Source organism: Equus quagga, chromosome 2 (genome assembly GCF_021613505.1).
Source record: "Equus quagga isolate Etosha38 chromosome 2, UCLA_HA_Equagga_1.0, whole genome shotgun sequence".
NCBI lineage: Eukaryota > Metazoa > Chordata > Mammalia > Perissodactyla > Equidae > Equus > Equus quagga.
Genome location: NC_060268.1, coordinates 127,564,826 through 127,576,888, shown reverse-complemented (window position 1 = coordinate 127,576,888; position 12,063 = coordinate 127,564,826).

Here is a 12,063-nt window from a genome sequence, read left to right as displayed (position 1 = left end):
GTGGGGCCCTGGGACTCCTGCCCTCTGCAGAGTCAGCTGCAGACACGACTGGTTCCAGCCCCAGCCAAGCCATGGGGCAGAGGCTGTTCCTTCTCTGGAGCGGGCCACCAGCCTCTGTTTGGATGTCTGTCCTTCGCTGAAGGGCCTCTGCCTTTGATCTCTTTTGGCAGCAGCAGCAGCCTCTCAACTTCGGGTTGTTTGTCTCGTGCTCCGCCAGCCAGGGTTTTGGAGGTAGAATGTGTAGACATAAGGACATAAGCACAAGACAACCTTTTCTTTGCTCTTCTGCCTGCTACTCCCAGGCAGCGGGATTCCTTCAGCTTCAGGTGAGGGCAGAGTGCGGGGCTGGGACACCCAAGAGCTTGCCACCAGTCATAGAAGCCCAGAATAGTACACATTCCTCACCCCGCCAGCATCCCGCCACCGCCATTGTATATGTAATGGGGATTATATTTTGGAGCTATTAAATCTGGGAGCTTTTATTTCCCCCTTAAATCTTGTGTTCTTGCAGCTTTCCAACTATGCACTTGCAGCTTCACGGAAGGAGAGAGTGGGGGCCGCCCCGACAAAGGGGTTGCTGATGGGCCTTGCTGCTCAGAGCTGACCGGCTGGGTCCATCGCTAGACAACGGTCTTGAAGGCTAGTCTTGGTTAAAAGAGAAAAAAAAGTTGTAAATCCCTTTAGCTCCTATGGACACATCAGGACTCCAGTTTGCTTCTTGAGGTCCATGTAAGGGAAGTCCCCTCCGCCAGGAAGCGGAGGGGAAAGGCTGCCCATTGGTCCTGGCTGGATGGGCTGAGCTGATGGCACAGGTTGAGTACCCCGGGAAGCGACCCTGATTCAGACTTCAGCATGCAGGATGTTTATTAAGGAGCCCACTGGGAGCGACACTGGGGACGGGAGGGGAAGGAAGCGGGATTGGGTGGAGGAGGAAGTTGAGCTGCGATGATGCGTTAGACAGCAGCCTTGGACATCCCCACGGGTCGGGCCGCTCTGAACTAGGATGGCCCTGTAGAGTTGCCCTGTGTAGGGCAAAGGCGGCCAGGCCTCTACACACCCACATTGGTACCTGGATGTAGGCTGCCCAAGAAGGGGTGCGACCTTGGACAAGGCAGCTCTCTGCACGGAGGCAACTGCTCTGCCACCAGCACTCCCAGCAGCTTGAAGGCGTGTGGGAGGCACACGAGCGTCCCCCACGGCTGAATGGCAGCGTCCCCCACGGCTGAATGGCAGCCTCCCCCATCACACAGGCCATGAGCTGCCGAGTGCTCCTGGTCCCCTCTGCTCCTGTGGCCTCTGGGCTGGAGGCCTGAAGACTAGAGACGGGAGGGGCATTGTTTCTCAGGGAGTTTGGGGAGGAGAAGAGGGGAGCAGCTGTGGGGATGAGGGAAGTGGATGGGAGAGAACAGCGGGCTCCAGGAAGCGTTGGGACTGGGTGCTCCTCCAACACTGTCCGATAGAGACCCCTGACCGTCTCTGTCTGTCTCTCTCTCTCTCTCTCTCTCTCTCTCTCTCTCTCTCTCTCTCTCGCCTGGAGATGGCACTAGGCTTGGGCCTCTTGGTCACGGCTTCAGTGGGTCACACGCAGCAGCTGCCAGGACATTAGTGCTAGAAAGTGCCGTGGATCATCTAGTCACCACAAAGCTCCCCTGGAGGGGGCGGCACGAGGACGGCAAGGACAGCACAGCGAGCTTGATTCAGCTGAGTGAGTCGGTTTGAAGGCTCAGCCTTCATTCTGAGACTATGCCCTTCCTGCTTTTTTGGGTTAAAATGCCCTCTCTCATGAAATAATGGTGATGGCAGATGGTAATTGTTGGCCTGGTTTTCGTTTTTCTCTAAAATTCCTTACTCAGTGGAACAAAACGTTGGTGAGCTGACTGGCTCTCTCAGTTAGGTTTTTGATATATTGTCCACGAAATTCAAAGACCCGGGAGCCCCAGTCTACTTTCTCACTTGGAGAAGAGGACGGGGAGCCCTGAAGAGGGGAAGGCTTGCCCCAGGTCCCATCCCAGTGAGGTGGGCCACGTCCCTAATCGTGTCCTTCTGTCCTGCATAGCCTTTGCTGGTCAGTCTGCCTCCTCTTTCTGAGGCCCATGGAGGTCACCTCCCTGGTGACATCCCTGTCACATGGGTGGGCAGCTCCTCAGGAGCCTGGATTGTATCTTGTTTATGTCCAGTGTCTAGGAGAGTGGCCCGCACATCGTAGGTGCCCTGTAAATGTTGGTTGAATAAAAATGATGAACAAAATTTAAAATATGACTCAGGGGTGAGAGATGGGGAATCTTATATCTATAATATATATTATGTATCTATCTATCTATATCTCTATCTAACATATACAGATATAGATAGGGCTGGTCTCACTCGTTTAAGTCTTTCCTAACATGGAATTTTAGGTAGCTGTGAGTGGCAGGGCAGTATAATGCCTGGCACATCAGCACACAGTAGATGCTCAATAAATGTCAGGTGACTAAATGAATGCCAAATGATACAGGTGAAAATATCACCCTGTCAGGGGTGAAGGGAGTAGCATCCTTATTTTCACAGGATGTGAAGCTTGAGATGAACATGTCTGCATAGGTCAGGCAGGGCTTCTGGAGGACGTCAGGGTCTCCAGAGCATTCCAGGATTTATTCCACACAGACAGCCCCCCTTCATCTGTTAGCCAGAGGATCCCAGCCAGGCCCCATTAGGAGATGAGCTCTGTGCCCCCTGCCCCCCAGGCCTGAGCATCAGTGGCTCAGAATCGGGGCCTTCAGCTGGGAGAGGGAGAGCTGGCCTCTGCCAAGAGAGTGGGTGGCAGCTGACACCTTTTTTAAACACTGAGTGCTGGGGCAGCGCCTTGCCTGGAAGCCTGAAGTTTATCTAGCTGGAGAAGGGAGGCTGCAGTGTTTACAGCTGCTGTGGTCCTGGCGTACACAGAGCTCAGAAGCTCTTAACACAAAACGCGCTCACTTCCCAACATCAGGCTCCAGCAAAATCTGCCCATCTATGGCAGGCGGAGGAGGAAGTGGGCACCTTTGCTGGTTAGATAACTGGGCTCATTCCAGAGGCAACCTGGGTCTTGCAGTCAGAAGGGACTTGGTGTCCCCCAGGGTGCTGGCAGATACAGCAGCAGGTGCCGTGGTGTGGTCGAGGTGAGGAAAGGGGGCTGACAAGGGGTCGGAGCCTCTGCTGAAAGGCCCCAGCCCGGGCCTGTTGTGGGTCTTATTATGGGGCAGGTGCTCCAATGATTGGCCTGGAGTTAGGTGAACGGGTTGTGTCTCTACCTTCATGAAGCTCCCGGCCCAAGTTGGGGACAAGTCCCAGCATAGCAGAGAGAACTCATCATACCCATCTGTCAAATGGGGGACGCCATCAGCTTCAAACCTCAGAAGGGAGAGAGTGGCCTTTGGGGGTGTGGGGGCTGCCACTGCTCCTTGAAGTAATGGAGGAGAGGACATGGGAATGAGCTGAATCTTGACAGAAGGATCAGACCAGCCCCGCTGGAGCCAGGATCCCTGCAGGAGAGGAACAGGAGATGTAGCAAGTATAAATCTTGGTTCACAAACCCAGGGGCACAAGGTCCCATTTCCTAATTCTCTAAAAGTCAACTTAGTCTTAACTCAGGGTCCCCATCTTGTTGAGCAGGCAGGGAAATCCAACGTTATTACTCCTGGCCCCCCTGCTGCCCCCACCCCCGGGGCTGTCCATAGTGCCAAGGCCTCAGGGGTGGGGCCTTTACTGGTCATTTGTCCACATACGCCACTGCAGTGGTATCTCATCTCCCTGTTTCTGCAAGATCCTTGAAGTCAGGGGACTGTGGTTTCTGGGACCCGGGAATTGTGAGCTCAGCTGGGAGTTGGGTCCTGGAGATCTGTCTTTCCAGAGTGGCCCCTCCCTCTCATCGTGGTCCTTCCTCCCAGGGCCCTGCCAGGGAGAAGGCCTGAATACTCACTACACCTGGCCCCACCGTCCTCTCTCCTCCCCGCCGTCTCCTGGAAGTCCTGCTTCTGTAAATCCTCAGCCTCTTCTCCCAAACCCCACCATCCTCCATGCTCTTTCACGGTACCTTTGATAAGGCTCAGAAACCAGCAACCAAGAAAACCATTCTGCTCTCCTCGAGGGCACGGAGGCCTTTAATCTTCAGATCTTCCCAGAAAGTGAAAAAAATATTGGCATTCCATCCTTCAAGTGTGGCAGAGAAAGCTAGGAAAAATTAAAGCAAAGTGTCCATATTAAAATGAGCGGAATATCGGTCTCTTGCTCCAGAGATGAGGCCAGAAAGGGAGAGATTGGATGGTTGGATAGAGGTTGATGGTGAGAGTCTTGCATTTCCTTTCTGGGACACCTCGTCTGAAGTCACCCTACTGGTCCTTCAAGGACCTCTCAAGTGCCACCTCCGTGAGGATACACTAGCATGTGCCCTTTGGGCCATGTGGCCTTATTAACCATTGATCTTGACCCTAAGATGGTCCACTTGGGGTCATTTGCAAACTATATTTCCCCCACCCACCTCATGGCGGGGAGCAGAGCCTGACCCCACTGCAGGCTTGGCTCTACTAGAAATCACAGCCGACTGGCCCTCATGATATCAACTTGGGTACCCAAGTTTAGTTCCACTGAAATGACAACATGAGGCTGGGGATTCTGAAGACCCCCTGACCAATGGAAAACAGGGATGGATAAAGTTGATATGCGCCTTCAACTCACACTGGAATCCCATCTAGTCCCTGTCATACCTTGTTATAAAAAAATGTTCACTCAGCCAAATATGTGCCCAGATCCATATGCCCTTCTGTCCATCCCCACCGGGTCCAGGTCACCATTGTCATTATATTTCCTGCCACAGCCTCCTCACTAGCCCCTGTATTATCTGGCTCCCTCCATTCCATCTTCAGCCACAGTGACCCTTCCACAGAACTCTGACCATGCACTTCCTGCTTGAAACCCTTCAGTGACTCCCCTTCGCTTTCAGGTTAAGAGGGAACTAGCCCCACTCCTTTACCAGGTGTGACTGCTAAATGTCCCTCAGCACCACTTTCCCCTTCTTCCTTTCAGCAGAACCTCCCTGAGTGATAGCTGTCACCTGGCTGCCCAGCTAATGACTACATTTCCAAACCTGCCTTCCAACCTGGATGTGATTACATGGTTAAGATCTGGCCAATGGGATGTGGGCAGAAATGTATATAGATCTTCAAGGTCTCATCTTTAAAGGAGCCGATTGCCCTTCACTTCCAATCTTCCCTTCCTTCCGGCTGGACAGGGGGGAGCTGCCATCTCGAATCCAGAAAGGGAAGCTACATGTTGTGGATGGCAGAGCCCAGGTCTGTTACATGAAAAAGAAAAAGAAAACAAAGTAAAACTTCTCTCGATCTTGAGACACTGTATTTTGGGGTCTCTCTATGACAGCATGTAACACTAAATAATACGTCGCCTTCAAGAACTTCCCTGATGCTTGCCCAGGTTGACTATCTTTGTTCTATACTCCAATAGCATTCCTGCTTTTGTTAACATCCTGATCCATCACACCTGTTCAGTGTGTTCTCCCTACCAAGCTAGGGAATCCATGAGGCCAGAAATTGTGTGTGTTTTGATTATGGCCATATCCTCCCTTCTCTCCATTGTAATTGGCACATAGTATGTGTTCAATGATATTTGCTGATTAATAAATGAATGATCGCGTAAGTGAATGAATACATTAAAACAACTTGAATGTAACATTAGGAATGCATTTTGCTATAAGTAACAGTGACTTAAACAAATAGGGGCTTATTTTTCTCACCTGGCCAGAAGTCTGGAGGTAGGTAATTCCATGCTCAACAGCTCGATGATTTCAAAAGTCTTTGGGAATTTTGATTTTTCTTGGCCTTTGCCTCATGGCTGCAAGATGGCTGCAACCGTTCCAAATATCATGTCCTTACATGACAGCATTCCCATCCCAGGAAGGGGGCAGGAAAGAAGAGAATTCTCCTACCTCTTTTGTCGAGGAGGAAAATGTTTCCAGGGCCCTCGCAGCAGAGGCCCCTTATATCTTATTGGCCAGAATGAGGTCATGTGACCACCCTCAGCAGCTTGGGAAGTTGGGAGAAGGAATGTCTTCCTTCTTCAGGACCCCACTGGGTTTTGGCACTGGTACTCACTGGGGCTGGTGGGAAGAAGCCACTTCTAAGAGCCCTTGCCCTTCCTTGCCCACATGGCCCCATTTGGGAAGTCCCTGGGATGATGGGGTATTCTGATGTGGTCACAAACAACGATCATGCATTGTTCTTCATGCTTGCTGGAGAATGTCACTGTCTATCTCTTGAAATTCTCTCCTCGACACTGGCCCACCCAGGAGGCTGAGCTCTGCCAGTGAGCTCCCTGTTTCAGTACCATCCAGCGACTGTCATCTCTGCGGTCACAGCAGTAGTTACTATTTACTGAGCACAAGCCTTGTGCCTGGTGACTGAGCAAGTCATGGAACTTCTTTGTGCCTCGTCTTCCTCATCTGTAAAATGGGGCCAGTTGTACTAGCTCATAGGAGTGTTGATTAAATTAGTTAATACGTGCAAAGTGCTCAGAACGGTACCTGGCACATAGGGCTAAATTAGTGTTTGCTGTTATTATCTTATTATATCCCCATTTCACGGGTGGGAATATATGCTCAGAAAGGTTAAACAACTTGTCTGAGGTCACACAGATGGGGGAGCCAACTGTCAAACCCTGCTCTGTCTGACTCCAGAGCCCACACCCTTTCTTCCCCCACTGAGGGCTTCTCTGGGCTGACAAGTTTCTCCTGAATGCCCCAAGGATGGGGTGTCTTCCCACAGACACTATTTATTAATCCCTTCAGGGCCCAGATGGAATGCTGCCTCCCCTGGAAGTTTCCCAGGGCACTTTCTCTCTGCTGCTCACTGGCACACGGTGGGCCCTTCTGGAGAACACCAGAGCTGCCCCTTCTCTCTTCTCTGGAGGGTGGAGAACGTCAGTCTTGCCCACTGTTGTGGTCATCAACACAGACACAGTCTTAGCTCTCCAGAGACGCTGAGTCCTGACACAGACACCGGTGCCCAGGCAAGCCTCTCGCTGGAAGTCAGACAGCCTGTACTGGCAGAGCTGTGCCTGGAGCTCCGGCCTCCAGACTCCCCACCCAGTGCCTTTCCTCTGCTCAGGACTTCCTCCATGACGTGAGCACTTTGCAGTGACAGCAGCTCATTCAAAGGAGATCTTAGTCACTGTTGGGCTGTGGATGGGGCTCACCTGTGTCTCTGACCTCCCCACCTCCATCCCCAGCAGGTGTGGCGCCGGCCGCCTGAGTGCCTGTAATACATAGAGGACGACGCTAGAGGGGGACCTCACTGCTTTGATCCTTGTGACCCAAGGGCTTTAAGCAGCCTCAGATGATGATCATGATGAAGAAGATGACGACCACATGGCGATGACGATGACCACAGCCAGAACTACTATTTATTGAGCCAAATCTCCTTTCAATAACCACGTATCATCTCTAATCAACGGGTCTTCCCACACACACCCCTTTCTCCTGCTGTGTTCTGCATCTCAGAAAGTGGACCATATCCACCCAGCTACCCAAGCCTGAAACCTGGGCATCACCATCAGCTTCTTTCTCCCTCACTCCGTCCCCATTATCACCTACTCCTGTCTATTCTACCTCCTAAATCTCAACCCATCCACTTCTCTCCATTCCCACTGTTTGTCCTTCCCCTCCAATTCCCCATGCAATTTACAGAGAGCCCCAGGCTCTTGCCTCAAGCCCTGGTGTAGACCAGTTGTTCCTGAACTTTGCTGCACATTAGAATCACTTGGGGAGCTTTGAAAATGCTTGATGCTACTCACCCATCAGACCAATTAAGTCAGGATGCTCGGGAGTGGGAGCCAGGTGTCAGTGCATTTTAAAGACCCCCAGGTGGTTCTGGTTTATTACTCCAACCTTGCTCTGAGAGGTCTCACACCCTTCACCTGGGCAACTTCTGCTTCATCTGGCAGGCCTCCGTTAACATTGCTGCCTCCTGGAAGGCTTCCTGGGTCACACACAGATTCACATAACTGCTCCTCCCCCATCTCGACACTTAGCACGCTGTGTTGTTGCTGCTTTTTCAAGTGTCTGCCTCCCCCGATCACCGCCTCCCCTTCCTCACTGAGTGCAAGGACTGTGCTCCCTGTTGTGTGGAAACATCAATGGAGCAAAGGTTTAAAACAACATGAGAGGTAAGCTTTATTACTCTTAGGATTTTGAATTTTGCCTCAGGTTTTTATTTTCGCAGTTCATCTGTTTACAGTGTTTGAAGCATAAAGATACATTTTCTCTTCAAATGTGGATGCAGATATAAAGTCTTAAGATGGTTCTAAAAGCTGATTTTTACCTGTTTTCTGTTTGAAATTCTCAAGCTATAGCTAATATCTGCCCAGGGACCTTGAGACTATGGAAAATACCCCAAATACTTGTGGTTTATGGAAAAATGAAACCAAAACAACCATTTTAACAAGTAAAAATGGCAAGCAATAGGATATATTGGAGTATATGAGGAAGACACTTGGTATAAACCTAATTCGGCATGACTTTGTTTTTTCCAAAAGGGCCTGATTGTGGCTATTGAGCACGCATTGTATATCTGCTTAGACATTTCCTATGGCAAGAACAAAGGCGCTTGAGATAAAGGTGCAACTCCCCCCCCCATTGGCATTTCCTTAGGGATAAGCATCTTTCCTTAGGCTAGGAACTGATTGCTGCACTCACCTGTGACCACCCAGCTCACTGTGACCACTCAGCTCACCTGTGACCACTCAGCTGGAGACAACGGACCGACCGACAGGCCACCCTGCTGTGTTCACTGAGACAGCAGACCTACCTACTGTTTCATCAATCAGTCTCACGACTATTGTAAAAGGGACATTTCAATCCTAAGTGAAACATCCTCTCTGGGGGTATATAACCTCTCTGTGCATCCCACTTCTTTGGTGCCCTTTCTTCCTTTGGGAAGAAAGGCCTCAGGCCATGGTCCTCAGATTTCAGCTCAGAATAAACTCACCCAAATTTTCACTTATAGATTGGTTGTGGATTATTTTCATCAACAATTTTAACCAAGAAGTGAAACCAGGGTGCTGAGGGGCTGAGTGAATCTGCAAGTCCCTGTGGCTGGGGGTCTTGCTGTGCCGGGAGGGGGTGGGAGGGACACCTGGTCCATCCTGGAGGATGGAGCCAGCCTTGTCACCTCCTGTCATAGTTGTACAAGTCAGTGCCCCGTTTTACAAAGGAACAAAGCCAGACCTAAAGGCTAAACGCATCGCCCAAGATCCTACCACAAACAAGCAGTAGAGGCAGGATCCAGACTCAGCATAGCCTGAGTCTCCGTGTTCGCTGCATCGTGTCAGGATGGGGCACATGCCCAGGTCCGTGTTCCCTTCACTCCTTAAAATTTTCTAAAATTAATTTTATTAAAGTCATAATTTATATAGTTTAAGAAGTCAACTCATACCATAAAGCTGATGACAATAAAAAGTCGTCCCCTCTAATTCTTCCCTAATCCTGATTCCTGTCTCCCAAGGCAACTGATTTCAATTCTTTTAGCTATTTTTCTGGAATTTATGACCATATGTCTTAATAACATAACTCTTTGTAAATTTAAGTCATTACCCACTTACTTTTTTTCAGTGGGGGAATATATTTGACTGATCTTTTTTTCTAATTTCTTAAATTGAATGAAGTCATACCTTTTCAGTCTCTCATTTTTTCTTTTTCTTTTTCTTTTTTTTTTTTGAGGAAGATTAGCCCTGAGCTAACTACTGCCAATCCTCCTCTTTTTGCTGAGGAAGACTGGCCCTGAGCTAACATCCGTGCCCATGTTCTTTAACTTTATACGTGGGATGCCTACCACAGCATGGCTTGCCAAGCAGTGCCATGTCCGCACCCAGGATCCGAACTGGCGAACCCCAGGTGGCCGAAGTGGAACGTGTGCACTTTAACCACTGCACCACCGGGCGGCCCCTCAGTCTCTCGTTTTAATTAAATTTAAGGCGATATATTTCTTTTGAGTACAGCCTTACCTTAACTCATAGGTTTTAGATGTATTCTTTACTTCATTACTTCTAGAAAATCTGTTATTTTAACTGCAATTTTCTCATTGATCTTGGACTTCTCTTAGAAGAACGTTTCATAATTCTCAAATAGTTGGAATTTTGGTGTCAAGTTTTTTCTTGTTGATTTCTAGTTTTATTGGCCTATGATCAGCATACGTTGCTTGTGAAATCTCTGCTTTTCAGAATTTACTGGTGTTTCCAATGTGACCAAGCATATGACTAATTTTGGTAAACTTTGCGGGGATGTGTGAAAGGGATATATATTCATTATTTCTGATGTTAAAAATTCTAAACATATCTATTCGATTGAACTTGTTGATTGTATTACCCAATCCTTTGCAGATTAAATTACGTTTGCTTACTTGATCTATCAAGTTTTGAAAAAAGTATATTGAAATGTCCAACTATATCTTAAATTTGTCTGTAGGTCTAACAATTTTTACCTTATGTACTTGGCTGATACGTTATTTGGTGTATAAAGGTTTGTAACTTTTGCCCAGATTTTTAAGTTACACAACATGCTACTTGGCCCTGTCTCATGCTTTTGGTCTCTCTGTCACATTGATATTCATGCTGTGACTCTTAATTTCTTTCTGTTTGCATTTGTCTCGTATCTCTTTGCCCATTCTTTTATTTTCAACTTTTCCTTTTCACTTTTTCTTGGGTATATTTCACATTAACAATATATAGCTAGATTTTTTTTTTAATGCAACTGACAGTCACTGTTTTCTGATAGGAACATGAACCCATTCACATTTGACTGTGTAGCTGAAATGCATTCACATTTGACCTTGTAACTGAAATGCTTTTGTTTTTTCCATCAGTTTAGACTTTATTTTGCAATGTGGTTCTTTTTATCTTTTTCTTTCCTTTTGCTTCTTGGTCAAAGTCTAGAATACCTTTTATGGTATTTCCAATAGTCATAATTAAACCTTTAGTTCTCTATTAGCACATAAAGATTAAATAACCACACCCCCCTCTAATAAGACATTTTACCCACCCTCTCTTTTGTAGGGTAAATAAAACTTCTAGAAACCTTTGTCTTCCCCATTCTCCTCTTCTCTCCACCCAAGGTCTTCCATTTTGCTGAGATCATTTAACGTTTTTAGTCCTGAACTTTTTTTCCCTAATCTATTCTTTCTTTTGCTGAGGAAGATTGGCCCTGAGCTAACACCTTGTTGCCAATCTTCCTCTTTTTGTATGTGAGCCGCCATCACAGCATGGCCATTGACAGATGAATGGTGTGAGTCTGCCCCTGAGAACTGAACCTGGGCTGCCGAAGCAGAGCACGCCAACTTAACTACTAGGCCACTGGGGCTGCCCCATTTCTGACTTATTTTTCAGTGTAGATTTTCTATTCCAAGAGTTCTCACTTAAAAATTTATTTTAAAAAACATAGTCAGTCATGTTATCATCATCCATTTAGATTTAACTACATCTATTGCTCACCACTGTGTTCTCTCTCTCTTTCTCCCATCTTGAGATCTCTGTTCTGATCCAAATTGCCATTTGCTTAGAATGTTCCTGGAGGATTCTACTCATGTGTGATAGGTTCATGGGTAGTATTCTCTCTGAGAACTTGCATGTCCAAAAATATTTTTCTTTTGTCTTTCAAGTGAATGATATCTTGGCAGGATTATTATTTTTATTATTAGATTATGGTTATTTCCTTTCAATCTTTTGATGTTTCCCTGTCTTCCAGATTCAAGAGCTAAAAACGAAAAACCTGATGTTTGAGATTCTTTTCTTTAAGGAACCTGCTCTTGCTGCTGCAAGATTGTAGCTTTTGCTCTTTTCTCTGTGGAATTCAGGAATTTAGCAATTTGTATCATGTGTATAAAACTGTATCCGTTTTAAACATAGTGAGTCCTTTTAATTTGAAAACTCAAGTTTTTCTTTACCCCAGAGAACTTTTCTTCTATAATTTCTTTAATTATTTCTTCTCATGTTACTTAGAAATGTTTTCAGGTGAAAGATACAAAACATTTGAGTAAAGAATGACTT